The sequence below is a fragment of the Anabrus simplex genome, chromosome 8 (genome assembly GCF_040414725.1).
Source record: "Anabrus simplex isolate iqAnaSimp1 chromosome 8, ASM4041472v1, whole genome shotgun sequence".
Taxonomy (NCBI): Eukaryota; Metazoa; Arthropoda; class Insecta; order Orthoptera; family Tettigoniidae; genus Anabrus; species Anabrus simplex.
In genome coordinates this window covers 209,914,970-209,930,759 of record NC_090272.1, presented here as the reverse complement: position 1 = coordinate 209,930,759, position 15,790 = coordinate 209,914,970, and positions in this window count along the sequence as shown.

Here is a 15,790-nt window from a genome sequence, read left to right as displayed (position 1 = left end):
CTTGGGGTTTCGGGACTAGAAAAATAGGCGAAGAATACGCCGACTTAGAGGGTCGAATAATACCATCCTTCAACATCTGATCTATGATTTCCTTCAAAGCCTTCATTTTAGGTGGAGATAGCCTATAAGGTGAAAAACGGACTGGAATCGAATCCGTAACCTCAATCTTGTATTCAATGAGGTCAGTAACACCAAGAGTATCAGAAAAAACTTCTGGAAACGACTGACACAACTTGCGAATACTATCAGCCTGCTCCTCAGGTAGATGTCTAAGGTCTAACAACATCTCATCCTGGGTAGGCGAAACAGATGAACATGATACAGAACTACATGTTAACAAGGGGATTTTGAAACTACTAGCAAACTTTAAAGTGCACGACTTGCTCTGAATGTCGAGCACTAGACCGGTGTGAGACATGAAATTGGCTGCCATCATAATGAGGCAAGACAAGTGTTTAGCCACAAACAGTTTAACTTTCCAAGTAAATTTATAAATACGAATTTTGGCATCCAGGAAACCTAAAATGTCTAATGGAAAGGAGTTTGCGGAAACGCATTGAACCAAAGACGAACAATAATCCGGAAGTTTACACGCAGTTTTTAATTTGGAATACCATTCAGCCGAAATAATGGAACAAACACTGCCTGAGTCTAAAAGAGCAGTTACGGGCTCATTATTCAATTAAATTTTGAGAAATGGTACCGGTGCGGGGGTATCCACCGCAATCCTAAGACATTCTTTGGGACCTTCAAAAGACGAATTAGAGGACTGAAATTTCCCTGAGCTTTCGGCATGTTTACTTGGGGCTGAGCCTCGGAAAGAAGAGTTAGTCGACTCAGCCGAAGCCATTAGTCACTTTTGATTGTTGGTGGAAGTTGCACCCGAAGTTGAGCAGGAGGGAGTTCTATTCGAATTCGGGCAATTTTTGGCAATATGGAAGAAAGCGCCGCATTTAAAACAGCCTTGAGATGACCCTGCTCCATTCTTTGTCCCGCTAGATTTAACTAAAGGGCACTTGTTTCGGAGATGATCGGCCGAGCCACAAGCGTAACATTTGCGGGCAGTGAAAGTTCGGCGAGGAGGAGGCCGAAAATTGCTAGCGAAAGGAGGGGGCTCCTTACCGACCCGTAATGTGCCAGCGTATCGAACTCCCTCGGCTGAGACAGCCATAGCCTCTAAATCGGCAAAGGTTTGAGGACGCGACGCAAAGCACAAATATGACCTGTATGATGGAGAAATGCCTTCCAAAATGGCTTGTACAATTTGATCTTCAGGAAAATGGAGGGCAAATACTCTGGAGTAGAATTTGATGTCTTGGATGAAGTCGGCAAGGTTTTCATCCAGCCGCTGTACTCGGTAATAGTACTTCTGAATTAGTGAAGACCTAGCTCGAGCCGGAATAAAATTAGCTAACAGATGGGGGTGAAATTCTTCTATAGATGATTGATCTGCAATTGCTCTTGCTATTTTATCAGATGAAACACCAAGAGAATAGGGTTAAATGAGCTGCAAAATTTGACACGGAGAAAGAGAAAAAACAAGAGCATGATCCTGAAACTCAACGAAAAATCTTAGAAAAGCAATAACATCACTGGTGGAATTGACGGAGAACTCGAAATACCTCTGAGCAACATTGCTAAAGGATGGGGCAAACTGCTGAAGCCAGGTGACATAGTAGGTAGAGGCCTAAGTGGCGGAGAAGCTGTTTCAGAAAGTGCATTATTCAACGAGGTGCGACGTTCGGATTCATTGTCTAATGGGGCAGAGGTATGTTGAGCTCCTACAGATTTCCTATTTTCTTCTCCTTTAGAAGACTCTTCCTCGCTAACTACGTTTACCAGAGTGGGTTGGTCGGTTTTGGGGGGTACAGCTCCAGTTAACAATAGGGTAACCTTACTGGACAGTTTAGAAAGGTTTTCGAGAAGAGCACTAGCCTCCTTCCCTTGAATGTCATTCAGCTTTAGAGACAACAGATCGTTAACTCTATTAGAAAAATAGTACAATCTGGCCTGTACTCTTTTGAGTTGATTTGGGGATGGATACCCTCCTTCAAAAAAACTAACTACGATATGCTAGCTCAGAAGTATTGTCAGTGATCGTGGAGAGAGAGTCATCAATCTCTTTCTCTCCCAAAGTTGGGGTGTTAATCGGCAAATCAAGAGAATCTTTAAGCTTAGTGATATCGGCCGCAACCGTGCCTCCAGATTGAACATTTCTAATTGTTAATTCATAAATCAATTCTTCCTTTCGCAAATAGCCGGGATGGAGGACATCGCGAGGGCCGGGCATGATGACAGACACTTTACAAATTTAGAAAAATCGAAAAATTCCAGCGACGGAAAAATATTGTTAGAGTTCGAATCAAAAGCAATGTTTAGCCGTCAAAAGGGGCTAAATTGAGACCCATTCAAACCACACTCTGCTACCACTTGGTACGGAGTTATCCGTGAAAGGCAGAGGTGAAAGAAGGTGCGGGCTGGAATGGGTCTAACTACAAGTCCGAAAAGCGAATTAAAATTTCACGAAAGGTTATATTTTCAAAAATGCCAAAACTTAACAAGATTTAACAAAGCTTTAGACTTCAACAAATAACAGCAAGTCAACCAATAAACAACAATAAGGTCCAAGACCCTGCATCTACTGACAATTTTTTTTACACACAACGCAAATCTGCCAATATATTACGTAACGTTTTAATGTTTAAAGAATGTATACTACTACTACTGCTACTACTACTACTACTACTACTACTACTACTACTAGCAGAAGTGGTGTGGTGGTTAGAGTGCGGGATGTCAACTGAGTAGACGTGGGTTCGAATCACACCTCAGCCATCCTCGAAGTGGTTTTCCGTGGTGTACTGGGAGGTACACCTCAACCCCGCGCATTTATAAGAAGCGCCTTGAAGAACGTCCTCTATCATACAAAACTTGAAAAAGCTAGAGCCGGAAGTTGGGACATTGATCAACATATGTCACTACTAAACGGATAGATTAATAAGAATTTTAAGGTTGCCTCACCTGACTGAATTTCTTTTGTTTTTGGGTGTTTGCCACAACTATTTCAAGAAGTTTTGGACGTTTCTCCATAGATGTCTCTATTAATAAACTGATGTCATGCACTCTGATGCAAAGTGGACCAACTAGTAATTGAAAAATATGTTGTGTTTATGCGTTTTCTGATCTGAATGGACTTTCTTAGTTTTTGATATTTCAAGGTTTGCAACACTTCTTATTCATCCGGTCAACGTGTGATTCTAACCAATCATAAATTTCATCTATTTATTTTTCAGCCAATCATACGCTTCTTGTACCTAATTTATCAGCCAATAAAAATGAGAGGGTGTGTCCGGTTTTAGTCCAGAGCCTTCTCGAACCCTTCTCTCGGGTATAAAAGCTGACGGCTTTACGAGTTAATTTGTCTTTCGGATCGTTGTCTTATTGAGTGTGTGTGTTAAGACAGGAGGCGGGGGCCTCATTCTTCGTCAGGCAGAACATCAGCTAAGGTAATGGCCAACAGTTTTCCATCTAAGTAGTTATCTCCGCAAGCTGACCCAAGGGGAAGTTTCCAATCTTTAACTATGTAACTGTCAATTTCTTAATGTGTAAACTTTCTTCCTTCTAATGTAAAAGTTCAAGTAAGTCGAGTACTTAAACTGTAATCCGGGGATAAAGAGTGCGTCACCCTCTTGATTTCCCCTTTCAATTAATTTGGAGGTGACTATGATTTTGTAACCGTTTCCGCTTGTAACTTTTAAATTAACTTGTCCATCTAGTCACCTCAGTAGTGTGGGATTAGCCTCTGCATCGTCGGGCCACAAGTCCAAGTAGGGTTTTTAACCTCTTAATTTCAAGGAGCGCTAGTGTCCACCTCCATACATTTTGTTTTTGGGGCCAGTAATTAAACCTGTTCTTTTCCACAACGGCCCAGTAGAATGGGTACGAGATACCCCGGTGTAAACTAATCGATATGGTGTTGTAAATTGTAGGTTGTGCCTAGAGAGGCCTGAAAGTGTAATTTTATTGAGCAAAGACGCTACAGTAACAGCATGGTTGCCTTGAGTAGGCTGTAAGGGTTTGGGAGCGCGGTCTCCTTGGCAGAAATTGTAGTGATTTGAGGCTCTTTCCTTCAAATGTAAATATATTTGTGTGATATTGATCGGTGCCTTTGGAAGGCTATGCCTTGTAACCTCTGGAGCAATAGTGTTCTTGATAATTGTAATCTAAAATTTCCTGGTAAACAATTGGGAGATTCGTCTCCTTGTCTATCTGTCTAAAGCAACAGTTGCGATATTGAGACCTTGGTAAATTATGGGCTTGAAGCTCAAAATAATGATAACTAGTCTTTTCTAGGTTTTTACTTTTTTTTTTTCTATTTTGTACTTAACTACCTGAAATCTTGTTATTTGTTAAAATTTAATATCTGAAAAGAAATATAATCTTTATTTCTAGGTTTAAAATTAATCTTTGACTCTCGTAGATAGACCCATTCCAGCCCGCACCTTCTTTCACCTCTGTGATCCACGAAACCACGGTAACACGTGGTTTCCCACTTCTCCTCCAGGCAAATACCTTTAAGGTACCGTACCTTAAGGCCACGGTCACTTCCTTCCCTCTTCCTTGCCTGCCTCTTCCAATAGTCCCATCCCACCACAAGGCCCCTGTTCAGCATATCAGCTGAGGCCACCTGAGCGAGATACTGGTCCTCCTCCCCAGTTGTTCCCCTAGACCCAAAGTCTCAGGCTCTAGGACACAAACCTTGGGGCGGTAGAGGGATAAACAGACCGTTGGGGAAAACAGATTAATAATAAGAAGAAACTGGAAGTGTCGTGGTTCCACCATTCCTACTACGCACTACTAAAACGTTCCCATTCCTCCCCTGAAGGGGGAGGTGGGCCTCTTAGACGGTAACGCCGTCTCTCAGGCCGGGAGATGTGTTACTGTGAAAGAGATGCACGGGGAAAGTGAGGGGGTTGGCGGCCGTGGCCTATACTAGCAATTGTCCCGGCATTCGCCTTAGTGCACAAGAATGGAAAACCACGGAAAACCATTCTTAGGACAGCCAACGGTTGGGGCCAGCCCTGTCCCATCTCCCGAATGCAGAGGCGTAGAGCCATGGAAAAGCCGTGGCCACCCCTCCCCTGTTTGGTGGGCCCGGTAGAGTGCAGAGCTGTTGTACCACGGACCAGCTGTGACCACTTGGGTGTCAAGACCCACTCTGCATCCACCGTCCTTAACTTCACTTAACTTAACTTAACTTAAACAAGTTATTTCATTCCCCTCCGCAATCAAGGAGGGGCGGGCCATCAGCTCTACTAAGGAGCTCTTAGGGCGTAGAGCAGGAAAAATAGGCAGAGAGAGAAACTGAAAACGGAGGTGTGTGTCGTACACACCGGAAAAGGAAATAAAGTTAATGAAGCTGGCGTAAGGGCACCGGAACAACAAGTCGGAACCCAGGGCGAAGCCCGCAAAGTCCCCCGTGAAGGCGAACCCCCACGAACAGCAAGGAAAAGGAGGACTATTGACTTTATTGAAAACAGGGGGATCTCCGGCGCGCGTTACAGAGAATGACAGTAGTTACAGACATGTACAAAAGAGTATTACAGATATGGGGTGGGTAGAAATTGGGTGTAAGGCGGGGTGGAGTATTGAGAGAGAAGGTAGGAAAGGGAAGCGGTAATGTTGGTAAGGGAGGTAGCAAGAAGACGGAGGAGGTCGAGGGTCGGGAGCGGTGGGAGGAAGAAGAGAGTCTGTGGAGCTGGTAAGGGGACCTCTGGCGGTGGCGGCGTGGGTGGCGGGGTGGACGGCGGTCTAGGAGAAGAGGTACGAGGTGGGGAACGAGCGGGGCGGGGTGGGGAGCGAGAAGGCTCCACTCGATAAGTTCGCCCGCGAAACCGGACGCCCGTGGTGATGAGGCGGTCGACGGCGGCTGCAGAGGAGACCTGGAGACGAACCATGAAGGTCGGGCCGCTGGAGTTAAAGATGCGGAGCGCGCGACGGGCTGGAACGCCGGCAGAGGTCAGGTCAGCCAGGATGTCTTGCTCGTTGAAGGCTGGGTCCAGGCCACGGATGACACAGCTCGATGACGAAGGCGGGTCGGGAGCTGGAACGGAGAAGTCTGCAGTGGCGGAGGAGAGTGGCGGAGCTGCAACATCGGCATCAGTGAGGGGAGCAGGGGACGGCGGTGGAGGAGCAGGGAGGGAGATAACTGGGGCAGACATTATAGAAGAGTGGTGGCAGGACGAAATAGTGCAGTTGGAAGTCGTCGGAGCAGAGTGGACAGAAGTGGTGATGGTGGTGGTGGTAGTAGTAGTAAACGTGGGGGTGGAGTGGGGGACGATGGGAGGTATGGTAGGAGAGATGGGGAAGTCAGGAAGGGAAAGCATTTGCTGAAGAAGATGCTCCGGAGTAGCGACCGCAGCGTACTCTGCATCATATAATCGGATGCCATTTTCAATGATGCCGAGCGGTGGGCCTGGAAAGCGGAAGAAGGCGACGACATCTGGAGAGGGTTGTCCGGAGAGGCCATCCTGGAGGCGAAGAACTGAGTCCACAAAGGTCCCATTGCGGCGAATTTCGTCACGGATGGAAGTCGGCGAAAAAGATGTGTCCACGCCTTTGATTAGGCACGAGTACATGGTGGAAAGGGGAGGCGACAGCCAACGAGGCGTCTGCCCGTTTGATTGTCCTTGGGCCGACTGGGTAACAGCAGAGATGAGCGCCACCCAGCCGAAAAAATGGCGTGGAGAGATGTCACCGAAGCCCTGTGGATGTGACGTGCGTATCCCCCCACCGTCCTTCCACAATTGCGGGGGTAGTATACCGGTTCGCCTTGTGGTTGCATAACCCCTTCGTCAGGATATCAAAATAACTCCTGAGTTATGAATGTTGAACATATGCGCGTCTTTGATATAAAATCTTTAGATTAAGAGCTCACATGTGTCCTAGAGCCTAAGACTTTGGGTCTAGGGGGACAACTGGGGAGGAGGACCAGTATCTCGCTACCTCACTTGGATTATTTAAAAATAAAATCCATTCTAGTCCGAGCAGTGCACGCATGCCATCTAGCGGCAAAAGTTTGCGTTTCGCTTCGCCTTGCAGCCACCACGCAGCGCACCGTTGGAGCCAATTCTAACATTCACCGCTAGAGACCAGCACAATCAAACGTCAGGCGTGAGCCTCCTCGATAAAGGTGCCTGTATTAAAAATAACGCTGATTTTATAGAAGGAACATTTACAGCCTGGTACCCTCCTCTAAACATTTCACTCCTCCCGCACACCCTCATAACCTCAGTCCCGTAGCCATTCACCCAAATTTTCACACCGTTTTTCCCTCTTCTTCATTTCAAACATCTCACTGTTCTCTCAAACTGTGTCTCAAACGAAGCTCTTCTCTGGCTATTAAATTTTGACATGGAACTTTAGTTATGAGCTTGAGATGGTAGTTGTATATATTGTAAATAATATTGTATTCATCATACGCTAAATAAACTGTTCTCTCCACATCTCCCGGCCCGAGAGATCGCGACACGATCTAGGGGGCCCGCCCCGTCCTTCGGGCGGGGAATGAAAGCTTTCCAGCAGCAGCAGCAGAAGGAAAAATTCCTCCACCATTAAGACGTAACTCAACACTGCCGTACCTTCGACAAATTTTCAAAGAAAACAATGTAACAGGAGATACTTACACTTTGAAGTCTGTTACAGTTTGAATGGATTCGTATATTTTGAAAATGTTATTCTTCATTGCTGGATCATTTATTGATTCCTGTTAAAATCATTCAATTTGTTTCGTGGACATTAATTTTTTCGTTGCCGTGTTATACATCTTGTTATAAGACGTTTCTCATGAATACTCATTATATTTAATTTCTTTGAAAGCACTCGTGGATGGTATACATTCCATTGTCAATTTATATCCAAAGTGTAACGCAATGTTAATCTCCTGTGAACTCGTGTTTCTTGGATATCTTTATGAAATTTTTGGATGCCGCAGTTTTTATATCTGAGGCATAAGTTAATGAAGCAATATGCAATAGAGATTGGTAGTGATGGGCTAGCGACGGAATCGAGTAATGTGCTCGGCTACAGGCTCGAGTACAAGCATACTAATGTCGCTATCTGTGGACATGTCTTAGAACCAGTGGCGGCTGGTGCAGAAAATCAGTTGTGTGCTGTAACCCACCCCCACTCCAAAAAAAAATATTTAGTAACATACCGGTATGTGGTTTTCAAGAGGCTCTCCACTGAGTTTTCAACACTGAACAAACACGCAAACAACCCCAACACAATACACATTCCTCATAAAGAGCTATAAAACTATATAATTAAACACACAATAACACATGCAATGGCAAAATATTCACGATCTCAAACACTTGGAATGAGCGCGCAAAAACAGAACTTCCCAATGTTACCAACATCATTGAAATAAAACCAGCAACGTCATATTACAAAATTATATGTTATGTCTTTATAGTGTCATTTATAAACTAGACATATTAATGAGAGAAAATCACAATATCACGTCCTTATTTTGACAACATAAAAAGTACAATTTTTATAGTTCATCGATTTACAAATGTGACTATGGAATAGGCAAGTTGGTAGTAGACTAGACTAACAATGCTTTCATTCCCCACCCTGAAGGGGTGGGGCGGGCCACCTAGAGGGTAACGCCCTCTCTCTGGCCAAGAGATGCGGGCGGGTTGGGGAGATGTGACGGAAGAAGGAGGTGGGTAAAGGATGTGAATATGTAGGAGATGGAAGGGGAATTGCGCCTATGCCTAGGTGTTGCATTTCGTTGAGGGAGTTTATTAGCATAGATGGTTACAAAGTAGTACAAAAGATATTACACAGATTTAAAAGTACGTAGTAGGATGATATAAAGGCTGTTGGACGAAGGTGGGGTTAGTGCTAGGGGTAAGGGAAAGGGCTAAGATGTGAAAGATACTATGCAGGGAAGTGAGTAAGTTGTGGAGAGGGTTTGTTGGGTGTGGTATTGGAGGAGAAAAACCGGGTGGAGGAGGGTAAAAACAGATTTGTGGACTCGGTGGAAGGAAAGGAGGAGCCGGCCGAGGACGGCGCCGGGGTGCATGAGATCGGTTAACAGGTTGGGGAGGAGAGCGAGATGGTTCAGTGTGATGATGGCGGCCTTGAAGATGGATGCCGTTGTTGATGAAATGCTGGGCGATGTCCGGAGTCGGCAGATGAAGGCGAACGAGGTGGGTAGGTCCTCTAGCGTTGAAAATCCGAGTTGCTCGGCGAACTGGTGTTCCTGTTAGGCGGAGGTCTTGAAGTATGGCGTCGTTGGATAAGAGCGGGTCCACTCTTCGGATGACGCAGGTGAAATCGGTCGATGGTGGCAGCATTGTATCGGTGGTAGTGTCAGTTGCAAACGCTGGTTCTTGACTTGATGAGGTAGAGGTGGGAGGCGTGGTGATAGTAGTGGTCATGATAGGGATAGGGTGGGTTGTAACCGTAGTCGTGAGTGAAGTTGTGAGGGAGGTATGAACTGGGGAGGTTGTGAGGGTGGTAGTAGTGGTGGTTGTTGTAGTGGTGTAAGGAAAGGACAAGGGTTGTGGCGGGGGTGTGTAAGGAGGTGGATCAGGAGAATATTCCGGGAGTTGCTCTACAATATTGCTGGGAGTGTCTTCCATTTGATGGAGGCGTTGGCAGATTTGTGCACCAGTGGCGAGAAGATGGTCACGTTCGGTGGATGTTTTGAAGAAAAGCAGGACGTCGTTTGATGGTGCAGAACCTTCATGTAGCCTAGTGGCACTGTATACTCCAGACTTGCGGAGTTCAGATAGGATGGTGTCTTAAGTGATGGATTGTTGGGCGTCCAGGACAATACAGGTGTACATATTGAGAGGCCGACTTCCGATTTGGTGTCTGGCCTATATGCTTTTGTGCCCTACAGTGCTTTTGATTCCCATCAAGCGAATGCTGAGCTAGAACCAAGAGCACCATAGTAAACAATACTCCCACCAGCGTGGGCTCGTGCACACATCTTACCTGCGTTACATATCCATGCTCAGCAACTCAGTCGCACATGTCTCAGGGATACTGGGTATAATATAGGACGAAATACGATCAAACACGTGGATATGCAAGATAGCAAGGTAAGAACAACTAAATGTAAATGAAAATACGGGAAACAATGCTGCATTCACAGTGAACATAAATGGATTTATTACAATAAAAAATATCCAAATATTTACAAGAAGTTAAAATCTCAAATAATTTTTGTCAATAGTTTGTCGCAGATGACTTCCAGGTCACAATCTTATCGTACTGCCAGGCTGGAACAAGCATGAACCACAGAATGAGTCAAAAGTAACGAGAAAGGATAATTTCCTGTACAAAAAACACGTCAGAAAAGCCATCTCCTCTACATGAAAAATATCGTGTCACAGTACCTCGAACCCAAGATCATCAAACAACAAAACTACAATCTACACGGCCTGGACTGAATGAAGGTTCACAGTCCGTCTTACATAAGGCACCTAAACTCATCAATAAATCATGGAAATTACAGCTCCATCATCAGGTAGCTAAGTAAACAAGTGGCAAGACTAAGAAAAACAAAGCCATGCAGACAAAATGCGATCCCTGCTGGCTACCACCGCCGTCTCGATCCTCTTATAGGAGGATCGAGACGGCGGTGCTGGCTACACACTGTCGAGGTCGGGGGAGACTCTCCCTGTGAACACTTGAGCTAGCGCAGACAGCTTAATCACTTTCCCTAGCCGGTGACGTAAAACTTGACTTCCTTAACCCCACAAAGAACGGGATGTGTGTCGGCCCAGCTCCCCTTGGGAGCGCTCAGCTGATCGGATAAGGCATTCCTGCCGTGTACCTCAATTCCCTTCTATAATCACATGATATAACATTCTTAGCGCCGAAATTATTCAATCATTATCTTATCTCTGCCTCCACTGGGCTTATCCATAAATCACGTTCTCTTATATCTGCCTCCACTGGGCTTATCCATAAGTATACAAGGACTCAATTCCCTGGCGCTACCACGGACAGAATAATGCAGAATATTCACATCATAATGTTCATCCTTTACTTGCGCTCGGCTTCACTATAACAATACGTGCAATCAGCTAGAAGTTTATGTAAAGATATCTCAAGCAACATGACACACACACCCAGCCCCGTTAGCCTATGTGAGTCAAGGAGTAAGTCTAGATCTCCTCTGAATTACGTACGATCTCAAATAAATATAGTCTACGCGGCTCTAACTACCGTATCTGGTTAACAGACCTAGCAAACATGACCAAGACGGAACAGATATCACAAAATAAAGAAATAAAAGAATCAAATAATACAAGTGGGAATATACAACCTACTGCCTATCCTACTATCCTGAGTTCGAGGTCTGTACTTGATTACTCTAAACAAATTGTTATTTACATCAGACAGCTACTGTTGTGGTTGACGGCCACCCTGATCCTAACTGCAATAATTTACATGCTTAGAACCAATTGGAGCGATCTAACCTGGACGTATAGATGGCATTGCGAGGCAGCCCCTCTATGGATTTTACTCCATGTTGGCAGTTGTCATCGCCGGCAGCACAGGTGTGCGGATTACTGGATACATGCTGGCTGATGAAGGCTTGTCCTGCAGCTTCCTCGAAGGTTGTAAGGTGTCTCCTTCGGCGTCGTGATGAGCACGCCTTCCTGGTGTCCCCGTGTCGATGCTCGAGGTCTTGACAGCTCCTGCCTTCTCCAACTCGCCGTACTTCTTTCTTGTTCTCAGCGTGTCGTTGCTCCCGCTGGGTCGGTGAAGGGAAAACTGTAAAGAGACATGTGTTACAGAGGGTTCCAATTCGATGCCTGTTTCCAAAAACGCCCCCTCTCACACGCTTCTAAGTTCGGTTCCCTATTAGAGTTTAGTCTTATGATTCAAGAATTCACTTATTCACATATGGTGATAAGATCTTGTTGTCCTCTCATTAAATATGTTACTCTCAACTACCAGAAATAATCTGAGCTATATTATTCTCCTTACTTCCTTTCTAACAATTGGTCCTAACTACCGTATCTGGTTAACAGACCTAGCAAACATGACCAAGACGGAACAGATATCACAAAATAAAGAAATAAAAAAACAAATAATACAAGTGGGAATATACAACCTACTGCCTATCCTACTATCCTGAGTTCGAGGTCTGTACTTGATTACTCTAAACAAAGTCCTATGAAGCTACTAGCTAGGCAGTTAAGTCATAGGCAGTACATCTTCTCATAACAGGCAAGCCAGCACATGCAGTATGAAAATTTCAACTTAGTCATGCAGGTTGCTTACTTACTTTCTTTCCCGAATAGATCGTGCTTGGTGTTTGCGGCTCGCAGCTGTTAAGAGATGCGTTGACACATTTAAACAGATATGTACTTTCAAGTGCTTGCAGCAATCACTAAGCATAAACCGACCAAATTCGAAGTAAAGTAAGCAAAGGGACTCAAGAAATACTTGCCGGTGCGGGGGGAAAGAGGACTCAGCAGAGCAATGCGCAGGGAAGGGCGTAAAGTGAGGTAACACCAATATTCAAATGTCGTGTCTAGAATAACCAGATAGCAGTGATCACATCCCAAATCAAGTGGTGATTTCAATTATGGGGCCTTTCCCCAGAGGAATTATCGCGGTAGGGACACGTGGAAAGGGGGCAAAGGAGAACACCAAAGAAAACTCCCACAAGCACAGGTTTCAAAAAATGAACACATATATTAAAACAACTCCAAGAAATAACAATTGTTTACACTATAAGAATGAGAACTTCGACCATTTGATACACCATTAAAGTGGGAAATTGTACAAATTATCAACAGGTTTTCTCTCTTTTTTTTTTGTTTAGTGTACGTATCCTAAAGGGGTAATCACCAAACCACAATAGAACTTAGGGGCGCCAAGCACGAAACCAGAATAAATTTTTATACCAATGTTCACGCGAATGCCGCGAAAGTAGCAAGGAATTATGGAAACAGGAACAAGAAAATTAACATTAGTTAAAAAGGAATTTTTCCAGTGCTCACAAAGGCACGTGATAAAAGAACAGGCTATCCCCCTAAAACTAAGGCACACCTTCTTTCTTTTTAAAGCAAGTAGACACCAGAACAATCGAAAGGTACACACCAGATGAAGCGTAAAAATTTAGCAGAGCACCAAGCTACAAATTTATTAATATGTTACTAGAAGTACGAAAGGTAGACGAAAAGAAGGAAAAATCGGGAAAGAGATTCAAGCAGGGAAAGGGGATTGACCAGGGCACGATGTCCACTCCAAACGAGAGGAAAGGTTCCAGTACAACTGTTCAAAACTTGAAGCCCAGCACGCTTCCTCCTTCATATTTCCATCACCAAGTCAAAGTCAATAATTTGGCACCGTGAAATTTCGCTGTGTCCTGAAGGGACGATAGTTCGATATCCAAGCGTTATTCAAGCCCATATGATGAATGAGAGGGCGAAATTAAAATGAATGGTAAATAATTACAGTAAAAGTCTGCTCACCCAACACGTAATGGAGAACCAAGTAAAGTCCAAATGCACTCGGACCAGCCGGTGCAGGGCTTGAGCTCCCACTGCCGATTACAACACCAAGTCACACCTGATCGCCGGACAGGAGAAAGCGGCGAGTATATATACACGGAGCGAAGCGAGCTCGAGAACACACTAGAACTAGGTGACGTCACGGAGATTGCGCGTGGCGGTGTAGCAGATGAAGCAGTGGTGAGACAGCATAGCAAGCAGAAGGTTCATAGAGCAGCGCAATATAGTGTGCACTAAATCAAGACGGAGAAGCAGCCAAAAGGTAGGCGAAGTTGAGCTCGTAACATACTCCCACCACCAGGAGAAATCCGAAGGATTGGTGTCCAAAGTTGACGAGACGGCAAATGAGAGCAGAAGATGGTGAAAGCAGTACCGGTGGTCCAAAGCGATGCGGACGAAGATGAAGAGTGGCGGAGATCCAACTGCGGCGGAAACGATGACAGGCCAAAAGGCAGAACCGACGAAAACATGAAGACAGTAGAAGCACCAGGTCCCACGAAGTCTGAAGGAAGCGCGGTCTCAGGGCCAGACAGGAAGACGCAGCATCATAGGAAAGAAGAAATAAAGAGAATAAGTCACCAAAGAAAATAAGAGAAGAATAAGGGGGAAAAGGACGGGGGGGAAAGGAGAGGGCAAGAAAACAAACAGGATGATTTAAATGATCAAACCAAATTATCTAGTGCTCTGCATAACAATATGACAGTAAAAAAATTTTCAATATTTATCAATAATATACCCCAAAGGGATAACGAGACAAAACTTAGTTAAAAGAGGGGGAGGATCAGGCATGAAATTTTCGGCAGTGGGAGAAGAGCTGGGTGAGCAGACAAGAGAAAAAAATAATTAAGAAATATGAAGGAAGGAGAGTAATGGACAGCAAATTAATATCGTAAAACCAAGAAAATACAAAAGGAATAAAAGAACCGATCAATACCCCTCTCCCGCCCCACAGAAAAAAAAGGGAACGTAGGGATTAGGTATGGAAGGGCTTTAGTCGAGAGAAATGAGCCTTTCGGAGATCAGTAGGGGATTCCACAGGCTGAAGCTGAACAGTATTGGGCGAGGGAAAAGAAAGAATACGAAAGGGACCCAGCCAACGAGGGGAGAGTTTAGCCGAAATATTCTGAGGTGCAGAGCTAAGTGGATGATTTTTAAGAAGAACTAAATCAAACAATTTAAATTTAGAAGGTAAGGCACGAGAATTACACAGATTTTTATGAACTTTACTGGCCTGAAGGAGCTTTTGATAAGCGGAATACAATTGGGAGTGATTAAGACGATCGGAGGGTGTATCCAAAAGCGAGGGGAGATCCCACGTATGGGCAAGGGGGTATTCAACTCACGGCCAAAAAAGAGTTTAGCCGGTGTACAACCAGTAGAAGAATTGATGGTGGAGTTGAGGGCGAGCACAAAAGAAGGGAGTTCGGTATCCCATGATTTCTGGTTATGGGAGTGAAAAATAGATAGAAATGTTTTAAGGTTACGGTGGTAGCGTTCGACGGTATTTGCCTGAGGATGATAGGGGGAAGTACAAACCTTTTTATGCCAAGAGAAAAGCAAAAATTATAAAACTGTCTAGAGGTGAAAATCGAAGCATTATCAGAAATGAGAACTTTAGGGAGGCCAGTGATAGGAAAAATGTAATTGAACAAAAGATTAATAACAATTTGTGAAGAGATATTTCTCAAAGGACGAACAATAAGAAATTTAGAAAACCCATCTAACAGAGTAAAGATGTATGAATTGGACTTAGAGGATTTAACAATAGGCCCAACAATGTCAATGTAATACTTTTCAGACGAGTAAGTGGCAGGAGAAGCGGCATAGGAGCCGTAAGGAAGGTGATTTAACGGTTTATGTTTCTGACAAGAAGGGCAAGATCGAACCCACGAAAAAATGTCTTTACGCATCTGCGGCCAAAAAAATTGGGAGGCAAGGCGAGCGTAGGTCTTAGCTCTCCCAAAGTGGCCGCCGATAGGCGAATCATGAAAATATTGAAATACCATAGACCGGAGAGTGGAAGGAAGAACCAGACGAGGAGTAGCCTTAGGAGTAGGTTTAAAAAGAAGGAGTTGGTGGCGGACCCGAAAAAGGCCAGAATAATCAGGAGAAGTAATTTCTTGGGAAATTTGTTGACAGTAAGGATCATGCTGTTGATGGTGCAAGCAAGATTGAAAAGAGAGGGGAAAGTTAGTTAAGGAAGAGACGGAAATAACAGAGTTAATAGGAAGGGA